Source organism: Monodon monoceros, unplaced genomic scaffold (assembly GCF_005190385.1).
Source record: "Monodon monoceros isolate NGI ecotype Baffin Bay Population unplaced genomic scaffold, NGI_Narwhal_1 Super_Scaffold_22, whole genome shotgun sequence".
In the NCBI taxonomy this organism is placed as follows: domain Eukaryota; kingdom Metazoa; phylum Chordata; class Mammalia; order Artiodactyla; family Monodontidae; genus Monodon; species Monodon monoceros.
Window position 1 is genome coordinate 86,496,404 of NW_021703779.1, and position 11,744 is coordinate 86,508,147.

General features: G+C 41.0%; 1 protein-coding gene and 1 long non-coding RNA gene across 2 annotated transcripts in view; one reads left to right on the forward strand and one right to left on the reverse strand.

The window, feature by feature from the left end:
• NXF3 (nuclear RNA export factor 3) overlaps positions 1-11,744 on the reverse strand; it is a 1,139,741-nt gene that overhangs the window by 642,474 nt on the left and 485,523 nt on the right. The window lies entirely within an intron of this gene.
• LOC114905733 overlaps positions 1-11,744 on the forward strand; it is a 336,532-nt gene that overhangs the window by 251,579 nt on the left and 73,209 nt on the right. The window lies entirely within an intron of this gene.

The following is an 11,744-nucleotide window of genomic DNA, read 5'->3' on the forward strand; positions in this document are numbered from 1 at the left end:
TTATTTCAGTCAAGTTATTGTTTTTGCCCTTTTATACCCCACATGATCACCTGGGTGAATTCCAGAATACTGAGAACAGATCTTGAAAAACAGATTTGTGGATCGTGTAGGTGTTTGTGTTTGCTGCTGTCTAGACCACTTATCTCAGTTTTTCTGTTTCCATCTATGCCTTCAGTGCACTCCCTCTGTGATATTTTTCTTCTCTACAATCATCCCATAGTTGAAGGGATAGCAGAGGACTGATACACTTGTAGCTAAACTGGCTTGCACATCCTTAACTATTTCTTTAGGGCATACTCCTAGAAGTAGAATTCCTGGTTCAAATAATTTCTGTTAAATAACTCTTAGTTGTAAAATAAAAAATTACTGTCACCTTCTGTCACTTCCTTTATGGTGGCACAAATAACACTTATTCAGTGGTCAATTTGAGTAAGTACTTGAATAAGGAAGAGGAATGAGTTAAAGGGTATACAGAGACTTGAGGGGAAATAGCTGTCAACACATCTTCAAACAGCATAAGTTAAGTCTTCCATCCAAAATTTTGGTTTCAGTTGCAATATATAAAGAGCCTGGAAGTCGTGACTCCCAAAGTCACAACAAGAAAAATCTGAAAACACTGAAAATACCTGGCTTTTCTTGGACCCGTCAGATAACTAAGATCATAGGCCAAACCACCACTACAAAATCTGGAGAAACAGAAAAATTCAGAGTCATAGTTGAGATCTGCTTACCTGGAGTAGAATCCACTGGAGCCAAAACTGGTAGGAACACTTGAATGGTAATTTTGATAAATTGCTGGAGGCTGAGTGTGGACCATCAAGGGAGTGAGAAATTCTGTGTGTCACAGTCTTACAGGAGCTTTTGTGGATTTGACCTCCAGGAAAACCACTCAGTTCTCATGATGAAGAGCCAAGAAGTATTCCCTCATGGATACAGCAGAAGGATGGGAAGAGCAAACATTTTGAAATACACTCAGAGCATTCTCCATGACAACTGCCTGCTCTGAATGGGAAAAAACTACTAGAGCCTTATCCCACTAGGGGAAAGGGTTTTTTTTTTCAATTCCAGCCCCATCTAGCATTTCTTATCTTGCCTTGGGGGGAAAAAACGGTAAGAAACACTTGTGAGTTCACAGACTAGAGGAAAATACACAACGCTAGCCCCCTATAGACCTCCTGTCTCACCTAAAAAAGAAAAAAACTGAGAAGCACTTGTGAATGTCACAAACCAGGGACAAAGGCTCACTGAAACACTGAGACCAAATAATAGAACCATAGAATGTTTCCCATTCCCCCCACACCTTCCAACCACATCAATAAGGCTCATGTCTAATAAGAGCAGATTAAAGCTGAAGGAAGTGTACATCTCAGACCTTCTTTAAGAAAACGTCTCTACCCCACATCCTAGGATCTACAGGACTAGGGTCATGGAATTCTGGAGTGAGAAAGAAATTCAGAGTTACCTTCCTGGCAGCTTCAGGCAGCAAGACACATAAATCATCCTTAAATGGTTTTTTGCCTTTCCTATCATGTGTCCAGAGTTGAAGATGATATGCTCTCTTATAATAATAAGTTAATATTTTTCTCTCACACCCTCACTATGCAGTCCATTTCTAACCCATCTCTCTCTTTCTGCAGTATGTCAACTTAAGACTTTATGCAGATAAGGCAGCTGTGGTATATCTAGCTTATAATAACCCTCCAACTACTTACATCTCCCCTCAGCTTTATTTTACTCCTAAAAAATCTCTTCTCTTTTAAACTCTATTCACAGGTCTTTCACATCATTTTAATCAAAATATTTCAGGGTCTTCTATAACAACATTTCCCAGTTTCATTAGACCACGTTAAAAAATGGAATGCCACTTAACATCCTGATGGCCTCATGTTCAATGGAATAATATTTGGGAAACATGGTTCTGTGATGTTTGCACATTCCTTTCTAAATATTAAGATAAAAGCTAGATGTGATATCCTTGTAAGGGCATCATTTGTATCACATACAGTACCAAGATGCCTTCCCAGCCTCGGCAAGGTCACATTTCTGTTTTAAAAAGTCTCTAGGGAAACCCAAAGACAACAGGAGAAACTAAAACAAGGACAACAGAATATTTAGCCTCTGACACATAGAGCTATAGCAAACAGTATACACAGCCTAACTCCTAGCCAGATAAACATAAAACCTCAGTTTCTTTAACCCATACTGTCTACCTTTTAACAAAAAATTACAAGGCATACTAAAAGCCAAAAAATCTCACAAAAACAAAACAAATGAAAAACAAAAAACCCCAGAACACCAGTATCAAGAGACAGAGCAAGCATCAGAAACAGATCCAGATGTGGCAGAAATTTTGGAATTAGACCAGGAATTTAAAACAACTATGGTTAATATGCTAAATGCTCTAATGGAAAAAGTGGACAACATGCAAAAACAGATGGTAGTATAAACACAGAGCTATAAACCCTAAGAAAGAATCAAAAAGCAAATGCTAGAAATCAAAAACAGTGTAAAAGAAATGAAGAATGTTTTTGATGGGCTCCTCAATAGACTGAACATGGCTGAGAATAAGTCAATGAGCTTGAAGAAATGTCAGTAGAAACTTCCAAAAGAGAATACAAAGAGATAAAAGAGTGAAAAAGACTGAACAAAATATCCACAAACTGTGGGACAGTTACAAAAGGTGTAACATACATGTAACAGAAATACCACAAAGACAGAAAAGAGAGAAACAGATGAAATATTTGAGTAATGATGGCTGAGAAGTTTCCAAAATTAATGACACACTTCAAACCATAGATCTAGGAAGCTCAGAGAACATGAAGCAGGATAAAACCCAGAATATCTATACCTAGGCTATTATATTCAGATGGGAGAATATCAAAGTCAAAGAGAAAATGTTGAAAAAAGCCAGAGAAACCTACCACATTACCTATAGAGGAGCAGGAGCAAGAATTATATCAGATTTCTCTTCAGAGACCATAGAAGCAAGAAGAGAGTGGAGAGAAATGTTTAAAGTGTTGAAGGAAAAAAATTACCAATCTAGAATTCTGTATTCAGTAAAGTTATTCTTTGAAAGTGAAGGAGAAATAAAGACATTCTCAGTCAAACAAAAATTGAGAGAATTTGTCCCCAGTAGACTTGTCCTGCAGGGGATGTTAAACAAAATTCTTCAGAGAGAAGGAAAATTATATAGATCAAAAATTCATATCTATTGAAAAAAGGAAGAGTGTTAGAGAAGGAATAAATGAAGGTGAAATGAAGTCTTTTTATTCATAGTTGATTTAACAGATTACAGTTTGTTCAAAATAAGCATATCAACAGTGTATGTGGTGATTACAGCTTATAGATAAGTGAAATGAATGACACGTAATGTTATAAGGGATAAGAGGGAGGAATTAGAAATACTCTGTTGTAAAGTACTTGCACTACCTGTGAAACAGTATGGTGTTATTTGAAAGTGGCCTTGAATATTGCAAACTCTAGGGCAACCACTAGAAAAGTAAAATTAGAAGTATCATTTATATGCTAAGAGAAGAGAGAAATGATATCATATAAAATGTACAATTTAAAACAGAGAAGGCAGAAAAAGATAAGACAAAAACAGATAAAGGGCAACGTATGGAAAACAGTAACAAATATGGTATTTATCCAGCTGTATCAATGATCATAGATGTCAATGGTTTAACACCAATCAAAAAAGATAGACTGTCAGGGTGGATTAAATAAATAAGATCCAGCTACATGTAGTCTAAAAGAAACCTACTTTAAATATAAAGACACCAATAGATTAAAAATAAAGGGATGGAGAAAGAAATACCATTAAACAAATTTACATTAAACAAGTGAAAGCCAGAGTAGCTCTATTAATTTCAGATAAAACAGGAAGAAGAAGACATAACATTCTCAAAGAAGACATAACAATCCTTAATGTGTATGCACCTGACAAAAAAGTACAGAAATACATAGGGCAAAAACGGACAGAATTGAAGGAAAAAAGACAAATCCACTATTATAGTGGGAGACTTCAACACCACACTATCAGTAATTGACAGACTCAGAAGGTAGAAAAATCAGTAAAAACAAACTTGAATTGAACAGCACCATCAATCAACAGTACCTAGTTAATATTTATAAAATTTTGTGTATTCTGTTTTGTTCATCCAAAACAGCAGAATACAGATTCTTCTCAAGCTCACATGGAACATTCAGCAAGATAGACCACATCCTGGGATATAAAACATACCTTAAAATTTTTTAAAGAATAGACATCATTCAAACCATGCTCTCAGATCACAATGAAATTAAACTAAACATTAATTACAGAAGAATAACTGGAAACCCTAAAACACTTGGAGATTAACCAACACACTTCTAAATAGCACGTGGGTCAAAGAACTCTCAAGAGAAATTTTTAAATATTCTAAAAAAATTTGTGAAAATTTATCAAAGTTGTGGGATGTTTAGAGGGAAATTTATAGCATTGAATGAATGTATTAGAAAGGAAAAACAATCTAAAATTAATAACTGAATTTTCCACCTTAGCCACTAGAGAAAGAAGAGCAAATTAAATCCAAAGTAACCAGAAGAAAAGAGATTTTAAAAATTAGAGCAGAAATCAGTGCTATTAAAAACAGGAAATCAGTAGAGGAATTCAATAAAACCAAAAGTTGGTTCTTTGAAAGATTAATAAAATGTATATGCCTCTAGCCAAGTTAACTAAGAAAAGGGAGAAAAGACACAAATTGCTAACACCAGAAATGTTCCCATGGACCTTAAAAGGATAATAATGGAATATTATGAACAACTTTGTCCCAAAACATTGACAACCTAGAAGAATTACAATTTCTTGAAAGACACATCTACCAAAATTGACACAAGGATAAATAGGTACTCTGCATATACCTATAACTATTAAAGAAATTGAATCAATGATTAACCTTACAAAAGAGGAAACACCAGACTCAGGTTCACTGGTGAATTATATCAAACATTTAATGAAGAAATTATACCAACTTTACACAATCACTTAAAGAAAATAGAAGTTGAGGGAATAATTTCCCCCCCCAAATTCTATGAGAACAGCATTAACCTAGTACCCAAACCAAGCACATACATTACAAAAAGGAAAAATTGCAGGCCAGTATCTTTCATGCACATAGGTATAAAACTCCTCACAAAATGTTAGCCAATAAAACCCAACAATGTATAAAAAGAATTAGACACCACAACCTAGTGGAATTTATTCCAAGTATACAATGCTGGTTCAAATTTTGAAAATCAATTAATGTAATCCATCTCATCAAAGGCTAACAAAGAAAAATATGATCATTTAGAGCAGAAAAAGCATTTGGAAAAATTGAACACCCATTCATGATAAAAAGTGAGAAAACTAGGAATAGAGGAAACTCCTTAAATTTAATGAAGAACATCTACAAAAAAACCTACAGCTAACATCACAAGGCTGAGCAACTAGATGCTTTTCTGCTAAGATTAGGAACAAGGAGAGGATGTCCCCACTCATCATTCCTGTTTAATATCACACAGGACGTCCTAGCTATTGCAATAAGAGAAGAAAAATAAATAAAAATGTACAGATGGGGAAGGAAGAATTAAAACTACTTGTTCAAAGATGACATGATCATATCTGTAGGAATCTCAAAGAATCAACAAAAAAAACCCTGGAACTAATAAGCAATTATAGCACTGTTGCCAGATACGAGCTTAATATACAAAATTCAAATTTTCTTATATACCAGCATTGAAAAAATGGAATTTGACATTAAAAACAATACCATTTATATTAGCACCAAAAATGAAATATTTAGGCATAATCTAACAAATTATGTACAATACTTATATGAGGAAAACTACAAAACACTGATGAAAGAAATCAAAGATCTAAATAAATGTGGAGCTATTTCATGTGCAAGGATAGGAAAACTCAATATTGTCAAGATGTCAGTTCTTCCCAACTTATAGGTTCCATGCAATCCCAATCAAAATCCCTGCAAGTTATCTTATGGATATCAGCAAACAGATTATAAAGTTTATATTGAAAGGCAAAAGACCAAGAATAGCAAACATTGAAGGAGAAGAACATCAGAGGACTGACATTACCCAAATTCAATATTTTCCATAAAGCCACAGTAATCCAGACAGTGTGGTACTGGCAAAAGAAAAGACAAATAGATCAATGCAACAAAAGAGAGAGACCAGAAAGAGACCCACACAAATATATTCAACCAGTTGTTGATAGAAGAGCAAAGATAATTCAATGGAGAAAGGATAATCATTTCAACAGATGATGCTAGAACGACTGGTCATCTACATGCAAAGAAAATCTAGACTCGTACATTACATCTTTCAGTAATATTAACTTAAAATGAATTATAGACTTACATGTAAAAGGCAAAACTATAAAACTCCTAGAAGACAACATAGTAAAAGATCTAGGTAATTTTGTGTTTGGCAAGGACTTTGTAGATACAACATCAAAAGTGTGATCCAAGAAAGAAAATATTGGTAAGTTGGACTTCATTAAAAATAAACCTTCTCTGCAAAATATTCTATTAATAGAATGAAAAGACAAGTGGGGATTGAGAAGAAAATTTTGCAAAACATCTGATAGAAGACTGGTATCCAAAATATACAAAGAACCCTTAAAATTTAACAATAAGAAAACAGTCAATCTCGTTTTAAAAAAAGGTCAGTGATCTGAACAGATAATTGACCAAAAAAGATATACAGATGGCAAATAAGCATATGAAAAGATGCTCAACATTCTATGTCATTATGGAATTGCAAATTAAAACAACAGAATATAGCCAAGTTAAGCTTAATAGACAAAAACAGGTCTGTGTCCATGGTGATTAAGAGGGAAGAGGAGTAGATCATGTGTGTTGCATAGGCAAGGAATATGCTAGTGTGAAAGTTCACGTGCATAAGTATGTAGGAGGTGGGGTGGGGTCAGGGGCAGAGCTGTAGGTATGATATAGCACAGCTGCATCTGTATCCTGGGCTTAATGCTTGGGGGTTATTTGGTTCTGAGATTTAGATTTCAGGGGAAAGTCAGGGTTACACAGGTCTGTTGGAGACACAGGGGAGTGGAACCTTGGCCATCAGAATCTATTAGACTGGAATCCATTTTAGGATGAAGTAAATAGTGCCTACCAGTCAGACAGACATAGGTCAGCATCCTTTTAATATTTTAATCTTTTATTTTTCCCTCTGACTTTAAAGATGAAACAACTCATCCGAGCTGGTTTCCTTCCCTGTTACATGAAGGTAATAGGTTATTTTGATAGTAGTCCATAATGTCCAATCGTTTTGTGAGCTAATACACATAAAGAGCTTAAAATAGGACTTTTCTCAGTTCAATAAATGTTAATGAGTCATAGTGTTTGTTCTCTAAATGAATTAACAATAAATTGTCCAACAGGTATTTCAAAATTTCACAGTATAATCTGTCAGCTAGTGGTAGATTCACTCTTCTGTCAGAAAGTATCTTGGAATCAAGATTTCACAATATCCAGAATTGTCAGATAAGATTGCTGGTATGACTTTGGATAAATCTGTAAACTTTTAGACAAGAAATTAATAAGAATGAAATTACAACTAAATGTCACCTCCACGAGAACAGAGATTTATTTCTTTTTTGTTTGTGCCTATGACAAAGTACATATTCATATATATTTGTTGAACGAATAAAAGGCACCAGAGGAAAAAAAGGCACCAGACACTTTCAGATGCGGAAGGAACAGTTCAGAGAGGCAAAGAGATTCATGCACATGCACAGATCCCAGAAGAGCTCAGACTCCCTTCTTCCACCCTGGCATTCACCCAAGAGAGTATACTTTGGAACAAAGAAAATCCACAATTCAGCTAAGGCCATTGAAAGAGCACAGTGAAAGACTTTCCTCTGAAAACTGACATCTGTTGTCTCTAGATATAGTATAGAATCATCTCTAGGTTTTTTCTCTATCACCTAAATATTGTACAGTTATAATAAATATCTAATAACAAGTAAAAGCTGATATGAAAATTCATGGTAAGAATAAGGTTCCCTTTTCATCCTGGTAAGCATCCATGATATTCAGTAAATAGGGACTGTCTCCAAGACGAACCTCAAAGATGATTGCAAATTCTCTCTTCTTTAGAAAAGAGAGAAGGCGCTTAAGAGGGTGGTTATAGTGGTAAGAAATGAGCGCCCAGATTGATCCTCCCAGGGGCTGAAGCCCAATTCAAGAAAGTGAAGGGGAATGGACTTTATCAGGATGGTGAGTGAATTCGGTTCCCACTGCTGCTGTAACAAATTACCACAATCTTGCTGGCTTAAAAAAACAAAAACAATAAAATGTTATCTTACAGTCCTGAAGGTTGGAAATAGGAAAAGGGTCTCTCTGGTCTGAAATAAAGGCGATAGGAGGACTTCATTCTTCCGAGGGGTTCTAGGAAGAATCTGTCTCCTTGCCTTTTCCAACTTCTGGGTCTGCCTGCAGTCCTTGGCCTCTGGCTTCCTTCCATCTTCAAAACTAGTGATATCCCGTCCACTTGTGGCGTCTTTCTCATGCAACTTCACTGTGACACTGACTCTTCTGCCTACCTCTTCCTTTAAAGTAGCCTTGCCATGGCATTGGCCAAGATACAGAAGTGTAATCTTACTTTACATTCAGCTGATTAGCAATCTTAATTCCATCTGCAACCTTAATTCTCCTTTGCCACGTAACATCACATATTTACAGGTTCAGGAGAACAGGACGTGAACATCTTTGGGGGACCTTTATTCAGCTTACCACAGCGAGGGTGCCATTTAGGTGGGTTTTAAAACGGGCAACAGTGCCAGCAGGTTTGTGCTCAACCACGGGTGTGCTTAACCAGGGTTGCTGTTTGCCCCATGGAGCACAGAAAGGAGGGGCTGGAGACTACAGGAAGGATATAGGAGTGCAGGAATCAGAGGATTCAAGGGCCAGCAGGTTTCTGTCTTAGGGAAGTGGGTGCCTGGTGGGTCCTTCTCCAAAGAATGGCTGGGGAAAGTAGACTGGTGTGTATGGCAAGTGTGTGAGATCCCAGTTGGTTCTAATCCCTGCCACATTCCCACCCTGCCAAAGATGATGAGTGCTTGGAGGCAACTGTAAGAGAAGACCTGACAGAACCCGGGAAGAGAAGCCAGGACCGGCCCTACATGGTGCCTGACACCTGGCTATGGGATGAGAGACAGGGAGGACTGTCTGAGCCGGTGCGGGTCCCGAGAGGGAAAGGCCCTCTTTCCTGGGCAACTGCGGGGGGGCGAAATGGCAAAGTGTGCTACCGTGCTACCACTGCGACTGAGAAAATGGCAGTGTGGCAGAGAGGATGACGACACTGGCGCAGACAGGTGGTTTGTTTCCTCAGGCCAGAGGTCTGTCTAGGGCTGCCTTCCCTTAGAAGAGGGGCAGTGGCTCGGCCTCCACGGGCGCCGCCTCCCACCTTCCTCCCGCCCGCGGCCCCAGAAGGTGGAAAGCAGACCCGGGGAGGGCCGTCCTCACAGCTCCTGTGCCACTGGCGCCCAGGGAGGATGGCGCGCGCGACGGGGGAGGGTAGGGGGGCGGACTCCGATCAGTCCGGTACACACACACACACACAACACACACACACACCCCGGGACGATCTGTATCCATCCGCTGCTCCCTCCAGCGCAGCCCCTCCCTACCCTCCCGACCCCGGCCCCCACTGCCCACCGCCCGCTGGCCCCACACGCTGCGGTGCCAGAAGTGTGCGGGGTGGGAAGGGTGGTCGCCCGAAGAGTAGCCGCGGAGGACCGGCTGGCCCCGCCCCTGAGGCCGGGACTCCTGGCCCCGCCCCTTTCTGGGTCGGAACTACGGTGGGCCTGGGAGGGGGCGTCGAGCCCATTCGTGCCGTATCCCTCCGCCCCCTTCCCGACACCCTCGCCGCGAGCGGTTGGTGCCGCAGCCTTCGTAGCCCCTGCCAGGTTTGGCGCAGCCGCGCGGGGGGCAGGACGCCTCTTTTCCGTTCTGCCCGCACGGCGAGCGGTGGGAATCCGAGTGAGGAGCTGCGACAGGAGGGGGAGGCCGACCATCGGGACCCTGCGTCTGCGAAGGCAAGTGGGGGTGTCTCGGGGGCGACGAGCGGCTCACAACCTGCCCCACGGACCCTGGCAGCCTGACGAGGGGGAGGCAACCGGGTCGGAGCGGGTCCCTGAGAGAGGTGCGCATCGCTGGGGGACCCCTGGCGCTGAGGGGGCGGCGACCGGCGCGGACCGGTCCTGGGGCGCGAGGTCTTGGCCTCAGGTCTTTCCTCGGATCCTGGGGAGGCGAACGGCGCGGCCGCTCCCCGGCGGGCTTTCTGGGCGCCCGCGCTCCGCCGTCGACGGTGCCTGTGCCAGGAGAGGGCTGTGGGGGAGGCTGCTGCGGGCGAAATGGCGGAGGGGAGCCGGGGTGGGGGCGTCGGAGAGGCCGCCTGGGGTGGCGATCAGAGCCCGGTGCCGAGCGGGCGGGCGCGGGGGGCCGCCCGCCCGGGCCCTGATTCTGGAAAGGGGTCTGTGGGACCCCGCGTGCCGGGTGCTGTCCCTTCGCACAGGCGCCTCTTTGATGCCAGAGTGTCCTGTTTGCGCGGTAGGTCTGGCACATTCCGTGAAAGGGGAACTGAGCGAGTAGATTATGAAGACACCAAAATGAAAAGTTTATGTGCCTCTTAATACAGCAGTTTTGTTGCCTTCCATATTTAGGTCTTGGACCCAATTAAATGCAAGAAAATGGCAGGTTGAGGAGTCAATAGGCTTTCACAGGAAGGATCCGTGTAAATAAATAATGTATTAATCCATCTTTCTCATTTGGGATCTGTTTTCTCAACATCCTAGCCCACTTTAATATGTTAAGGTGTGATAATGGCTCTTCAGAATAGAGAGGAAATTTTTCTGAAGGGTCAATTTAGAACGCGTGAAGTCAGTTTGCATCTTCATTTTCTGTTTTTGGAAACCCAAACCCCAGCTACCCTTCACAGCCCCCTCTCATTTTGGTGCAGAAGCAGCCCCACAGAAGATTTTGTGGAGCTCCTGGGAAATTCTGAGACACCTGAGAGACATTTATTTACTTATTCCTTGATTCTTCAAAAGGAGGTTTTAGGACCTGAATTCTGGAATCTGTTCGCTAACCTGATACTTTTCTACCATTGTCAACATACTCTCTTGGTGTTTTGCTGAATGCCCCTTCTCTTTCTATAGGGCGTGACTCTTCTCCAGCTAGTGGACTGTTCTGTAGTGGTAAGGGTAGCATCTCCTGAGGACACCTGCTATGTGGGCTGGCTGGCATAGGTGGTGAATGATATAGGAACTATGTATGTGTGGGGAAGGGGAAAAGGCAGGGGCATGCAAGATGGTATTGAAATAGTAGTCCCCATTATGTTCACTGCCTGTCTTCTAAATACAGTTGTTCCACTACCCATTCTTGCACCTCATCTTTTTGTTCAAGGAAGGTGTGGCCTCTGCTAGGAAAATGACTGACTTTAGTGTTGGGAGGTGTGATTAGACAAGCTGCAGGTCTTTGGGGAGTGGATGGGGGATCATTTGGGAGGAGAAGACAGGTGGGAGATATTTAACATGGCCTTGAATGTACAGAAGCATATGTTGTAACACTTGTCATGGGTGTTGGGCCATCTCAGTCTCTTTTGTTTTCTTTCCTCTTTTTGTCTATCCATAGGTTTGTTCCTTTATAGAGTACTGTAGAAATCTGCAGGTAGCTGTTCACTTT